A 7,416-nucleotide genomic window follows, 5' to 3' on the forward strand; every position below is an offset into this window, starting at 1 on the left:
ATCATTTGGATATTCTTAGAACTTTTTAAAAATAACTGGCATCACACAGCTGTCTCCTAGGAGGGGATCTTCTGTCACTGAATCTTTTAGATATCAGTTTCATTCCTTTTCGGTGAGGGTGCCCTCAAATTGATACTGGCAAATGTTTTCTGTTATTGCACTTAGGAAACAATACATCCTTGACTCATTCCTGGGCTAGCATGAAGGTCTTGAGATATTAAGAGAACATCTGGCTAGCTTTCCTTGATGCAGTCAACTCCATCAACCAAAGAATTGGTTTAAGTGCTTACCCTATGTGTAGGCAGGCATTGGGGGAAGAGTGGAGGACACAGAGAAAGAAATGAAACTCTTGGGCCTCAAGGTATTTCGATTCTTTCTATAAGTCCAATAACTGGGTATGCATTACAAGTATAGATAAGCTCTCTATAAAGGGAATACAAAGTAATTTGGGGAGAGGGTGTACTAGTTGTTGGTGGGGACTGAGACCACCAAGGTGCTACTTGAGCTCACTCTTGAAGTGCTTCTGAGAGGCAGAGGTGAGGAGGGTCTAGGTATGAGGGTCAGACTATGACAAGGCACAGAGATAACATGTACAGAACAGGGAGTGAGCCAGGATAACTAGATCAAAGAGCAACAAGGAAAGAGAGTTAGGCAGTCAAGAAAAAGAAAATTAGAAAGGTAGGAAGAAGGGGCCCAGTTGTGAAGAGCTTTAAATGTCAAACAGAGGAATTTATATTTGATCCTTGAGGCAATAGGGAGCCACTGGAGTTTGCTGAAAAGATTTGACATGATCAGACCTGTTCTTTAGGAAAATAATTTTGGCAGCTGTGTGAAGGATGGGATTGAAGTGAAGAGGCTTGAGGCAGAGAGACCAAACTGGAAGGCACGTAATACCCCTGAATAAGAGAGGCCCCCTGCAGAAAATGGAGCTTGAGCTGAATCTTGATGGAGATCAGGGATGCTAAAAGGCTAAAACCCGGAGGGAGGGCATTCTGATGCACTGCCCTAATCCTTCTAACCTTGCTCTTGTCCTCATCAGACTTAAATCCAAGTACCCCAGCTCTCACCCTCTCACCTCTCTCACCCTGGTACTAGCTGCTCCTGACTGGTTACAAATCCCAATCCAGATGGAGGCATATGCAGACTCGTCCCAGTACAAGTCTACAATCTTTGTCATGCAAGAGGTCTAATATGCTCTCCTTTTTCCCACCCTCCAGTTTTCTACCTCTGGCTATAGCAATCAAATCCACATTACCATTCCTAAGAAGGACATAGAAGTCAATAGTCCAATGATTCCATTCACCTTGTAACTTTCCAGATTAAAAAACTAAACAAAACAGCCCTTCCCAGTGGTACTGCTATTATCTACTAGATTGTAAGCTTCTTGAGGGCAGGGAATATCTTCCTTTTTGTATTAGTATCCCTAGAGTTTGGTACAATACTTACTAATCTCTTAATAAGTGTTTTTTTTTTCAGGCATTCATTTGTAATGATTTTATCAGCTCATATGAGTTTAAACCTTGGCAGAGGAACCTTGAGGGTGGACCAGTTACAGGGATATATTTCGATTGATAAGATCTGAAATGTCCTACTCCACTGCACCCTCCTAGCGTGGGGGTGTTATCTATTTAATTGAGGAAAGGGGATGAGTCACAGAAATATGAGATAGAGATTTGTGTTTGAAGAAGAGCAAGTAGAGTTTTAGGAAGGGCATAATGTGTAGTAAGGCTCAAGAGCTAGACTGGGGCCAGGATAGACTGGAGGAAAAGGCAAGAAGACCAATTAGGAGGCTATTGCAATAGTTTAGTGGAGAAGTGATGACAGACCAAACTGGGTTTCATAAAAAGAGAGAAGGGGACAGATATGAGAGAAGTTGGTGGCTCAGAGCACAGAGTATTGAGCTTGAGTCAATAAAATCTGAATTCAAATCTGGTCTCAGTAACTTACCAGCAATAGAACCCTTTTGTTGTTCAGTCATTCCAATGGTGTCCAACTCTTTGTGACTCCTTTTGGGGTTTTCTTTGCAAAGATACTAAAATGATTTATCATTTCCTTCTCCAGTTCATTTTACAAATGAGGAAACTGAGGCAATCAGGGTTAAGTGACTTGCCCAGGGACATAGCTAGTAGGTGTCTGAGGCCAAATGTGAAGTTAGAAAGATGAGCCTTCCTGACTCCAGGCCCTGAACTCTATCCACTGTGCCACCTAACTGCCCCAATGCAACTTTAAGCAAGTCATTCAGTTTCCTTGATGGTAAAATAGAAATAATAATAACAATACTTTTCAGGCTTGTTGTGAAGGTTAGAGATAATATCATTAAAAAAAGGGGGGGTTTAGCCTGGTATCTGACACATAGTAGGCACTATATAACACATATTTCCTTCCCTTCCCCTAGATCAGTGGTTCCCAAACTTTTTTGGCCTACTGTCCCCTTTCCAAAAAAATATTACTTAGCACCACCTGGAAATTATGAAACTATTTATTGAACTCAGAATAGAATGTAATACAAAAAAAATGAGGCCATCACCGCTTTCCTGGATTGCTGCAGCACCCACCAGGGGGTGGTAGCGCCCACTTTGGGAATTACTGCCCTAGATAAAAGACATGGCAACTGATTATAAACAAAGGTGAGGAAAAATGACAAGTCAAGGATAACTTTACTATTGTGAACCCTGATGAATGGAAGAAAGGCAGTGCCCTCATCAAATTAAGATAAATCAATAAGTATTTATTAAATGTTTCTATGTTGCAGGTAGGATACCAGGCTCTGGACTAAAATAGGGAAGTTCAGAAAAGCGGTGGTTTGGGGGAAAGGAAGGGAAAGATAATGGATTTTGTTTTGGACATGTTGAGTTTGAGATGCCTACAAGCCATTCAGTTCAAAATTTTTTGTTTCATATGAGGTTGAGAAGATTGTAAAGGGTTGAGAAATAAATGGAAGCAATATATGAATGTGTATAGACTGGTTTTTTCAAGACTTTTGGCTAAAAAATGAAAGAAGACATGTAAGGCAATGGTTTGTGGGGATGGTACGATCTAGTGAAGATTTTTTAAGGGAGACAGATACATTTGTAGGCTTTAGGAAAGAAACAAGTATAAAGGGAGATGTTAAAGATTAGAAAGACAGTGATAGATATGGGGAGGGGGAGAGCAAACTACAGGAGAAGATGAGAGGATATGGGATCCAGAGTACAAAAAGAGGGGTTATGCTTTGGGAGGAGAAGAGCCACCTGCTCAATTGGAGTACAGGTGGAGAGTATTGGAAAATATTAAGGGGTTTGAGGTATAGAGAAGAGGGAACTTATAATAAATGAACATAATTTTCTCAGTATAGTATAGGGTGAACTCATTGACTAAGAGGTTGCAGGTAGAGCAGATGATTTTGGAAGCTAAAAGAAAGATAAAAATGTTTGGAAGGGTATCTGTGATGAGTGAGTAAGGAGATGAGTAAGGAGAAGTAAAAGGATTGCCTGCTTCAATGAGGGCCTTGTCGAACTTAGATAGCATAAATATGTAGTTGACCCAGTCAGTCTAATGGCATGAGTTTCTCCTACTCTGTTCCACAGTATGTGAGCAGGAGTAGAGAAGGTAGATGGGAGCAGTAACCAAATCTTGGAGTTTGGCAAGACATGGATAGCACCAAAACAAGGGAGCAAGGAATTCAAGAGCAAAGGATAGTGTAGATTCAATTAGTTAATAAAGCCATTGAGCCTGGGAAAGATGGAAAGTATGGCTAGACCATGTATGATGGCCTGGGAAAGTACTGAGGGGTGGAGGGATTGGAGGTCACAATGATAGTGAAGAACAGGTTTAGAAGGGTAAATCCTAGGGAGAGATGAAATTTAGTAGATTATGATCACATAATGAATTATCAGAGTTCTTGATCATGGAAGTTAAACACTTGTGGGTAATGAATGGCAATATCAAAGGTGTGACCTGTTTCAAATGTAGCTGAAGTAGAGTAAAGAGGTAGGTCATGATTGTTGAATAGATTGAAGAACTGGGAAGTTAAGATATTTGAGGGACCATCATATTTATGCTGAAGTCCCTTAATTTAAGTGCAGAAGATATGGTCTAAAACAGTGATGGACAAACTACAGGCTGTGGGCCAGATGGGGGATGGGGGAGCCTGAAATGCTCTATCCCCTGCGTGGCATTATTCCTAATCTGACAAATACAATGAGTAGGGTACAATACAATGAAACTCCAAAAGAATTGCCTTAGAAATAGACTGACAGATGAGCATTTCCTTTCCTTTGTCCCCCTCTTTAATGTTTGCCCATCACTGGTCTAAAGGAATATTCAAGTATCAAACTCCTTGAAAAAGGAGAGAATGTCCTAAAGATTATTATTTAACAGATGCAAGAAGTGATTAGGGTGATAAATTTGGATAATGTGGTCTTCAAAAGAGGAGAGTCACCATCCCCAAATTAATTCTTTTCCAGGGTACCATAAGAACTGGGTGAATGGAATTGCTGTACCAGTCAGTGATCACTGAAAGATCAGGAAGAACAGGAGACCTACCACAGCACTGGAGAAGAGAAAATGACTTGATGGTCAAAGAAAAAGGAAAGAAAAAAAAAGTCTGGTACCATGAACTTGACTTTGACAACTGGCAAAGCTCTATACTGTATCTTTAAAAAGATAACCAGTGAACTTCTAGAAAAGGGAGTGGTGAAAATTGTTATTATGTGTAATTTGGAAAATAAATTATCTTAAAAAAAAAAAAGAAGTGGGTGGTCACAGAAACATCATGGCTTTGTCAAGAATAGGAGATGGAGGGGGGCAGCTGGGTAGCTCAGTGGATAGAGAGCCAGACCTAGAGACAGGAGGTCCTAGGTTCAAATCTGGCCTCAGACACTTCCCAGCTTTGTGACCTTGGGCAAGTCACTTGACCCCCATTGCCTACCCTTCCCACTCTTCTGCCTTGGAGCCAATACACAGCATTGACTCCAAGATGGAAGGTAAGGGTTTAAAAAAAAAAAAAAAAGAATAGGAGATGGCAAATCCAACTTCCTTTTCTGACAGGATACCAAGGCAATAATATAGATCAGTGGTTCCCAAACTTTTTTGGCCTACCGCCCCTTTTCCAGAAAAAATATTACTTAGCGCTCCCTGTCACATACTATCACTGCCCCCTTACAGTTATTCACCACCCCCAAATGCACCTGTGGCCATCACCACTTCCCTGGATCGCTGCAGCACCCACTAGAGGGTGGTGGTGCCCACTTTGGGAATCACTGATATAGATAGACAGACAGACAGACATATAGAGATAGATAGATAGATAGATACACAGACAGACAGACAGACAGACTGGATTTGAACAAAGCATTTGAAGCAAAGTCTCTTGTGCCCTTCTTGTGAACAAGTTGGAGATGTGTGGACTAGGTGATAGCAGGTGAGTTCAGAACTAGTTAGCTGGTAGGACCCAAAGAGTTGTCATTAATGATTAATGCCAACTTCAAAGGAAGATTCTAGGAGAATGACTCAGGGATTTGAGCTTTGCTATGCTGTTTAACATCACTATCAACCGCTTAGTTAAAATCACAAATGATAGGCTTATCAAATTGGTAGATGACAAAAAGCTAAGAGTTATCATTCAGGTACTGAACTCCTTGAAAAATGAGAGAGAGACAGCTAACACTTTGGATGACAGTCAGGATCCAAAAGGATCTAGACAGGCAAATAAATTATACATTTATTCCTATTACATTTCAAGTGTTAAACTTGGGTTCAAAAACTCAATTTCACAAGTTCAAGGTAAGGGAGGCATGACTAAACAGAAATTTATCTCAAAAAGATCTCGGAGGTTTTAATGGATTTCAGGCTCAATGTGAGTCAATAGCATGATTTAGCAGTTAAAGAAGTTCATGTCATTTTAGATCCCATTAAGAGAGGCAGGAGCCGTGGCTAATCCTAGGAAGGTGGTACTCCCACCTCCTATTCTGCTCTGTTCAAACTACCTCTGTTTGGGGCACCACATTTTAGAAAAGATATTGACCAGATGGTGAAAGGCCTTCAGATCCTTAATGTCTTTTGAAAGCAAACTAAAGAAGCTTAGTATATTTAGTATGGAAAAAGAAGTCTTACAGAAGTACACAAGAACTATTTTCAAGTATTTGAAGGAGACACCTCAAACAGAGATTCTGTTCATTCTCCCTGGTCTTGAAAGTCAAAACAAGGAGCAGTGGATGAAGGAAGTAAAGTGGCAAACTTAGACTCAATATAAAGAAGAGTTTCCCTAAGAGTGTCCAAAAGTGGGATAGACCATCTTGAAGTATTCCCTCCTTGGAGGATTCCCCTTCCATGGCGGCCTTCAAGCAAAGACCCTTTGTCGGGTATATTAGAGAGGGGGTTCCTGTTCATTTTTAGAGCTTTGATGTCCCTCATCTCAGTTTTTATGATTCTATGAATCATCCTTTCAATTCTGGCCATTTCTACACAACCATTTTTCTGGAGATGTAGGGAAACAGGTAGAGATGTTTTACATAAAGTGGATAAATCATTCATAGAGCATTTTGGAAAAAGACAAGCAGCAAAGCACTCAAAGCCCCTTTTGCGGGGGCTTTGGAGTACAGCATGTGATACCCTTTCAACCTCTGACTCTGACACAAAGCTATTTGAGTTTATGCAGACAGACAATTAGGCTCTAGCTTATGGCAGAGAGAGCAAGAAATCAAATCTGATCATGTCTCGTCATATTTACCCAACCTCATATTTCCCTACTGCGCCGTTTAACATTTTGAAATTCAAATCACATTTCTACCTTGGACATTGTGAGAGGACTATTTTTATCCCTGCCGTAATCATCTAATTTGCTGATTACAGGTCTCAAATTGCCACAGAGAACTCAATTTTTTAAAAGAATTGTCCTGTTTGATCAAATATGTTATTCAAGCATTGCAGTCATTTGCTCTACAAGGTTACCTGCCAGGGAAAACTAACCAGCAGTAATAGCATTAGAAGCCTATGCTTAAAATCAAGCATTAGATAATCTGCCTATAACAATAGAACCTTAAATACAATTTGCTACAGGTATTTCAGTTTCTGAACTGACAGACAATTGCATTTCACATTGAATGAGTACAGCTTTTCCCACCTTATCCCATTTCCAAATTTAACTTTAGAATGCAATTATGGCCTCAACTTAATCCAGGCTGAGCTGACCAGTATTTCCCTGCAGACTGTGGTGTCTGATGTATTGTAACTGCTTGATTCACCAGGACTAATTTTATTATTATTTCATTGTCTCACCTTCCTGGTTAGCAGACATTCCTTTCCAATTTGTTTGCTGGGGCCTTCGGCCTCCCACAGCTTCATCCTCTTTCTCAGGGGGTCAGGATAAGGTGCTGCCTTGTTGCTGATGATTGTTTTACAGTTGGAAAAATAAGCAGGCATACAGGGACCAAAGCA

This window comes from Gracilinanus agilis, chromosome 2 (genome assembly GCF_016433145.1).
Source record: "Gracilinanus agilis isolate LMUSP501 chromosome 2, AgileGrace, whole genome shotgun sequence".
Classification (NCBI taxonomy): Eukaryota; Metazoa; Chordata; class Mammalia; order Didelphimorphia; family Didelphidae; genus Gracilinanus; species Gracilinanus agilis.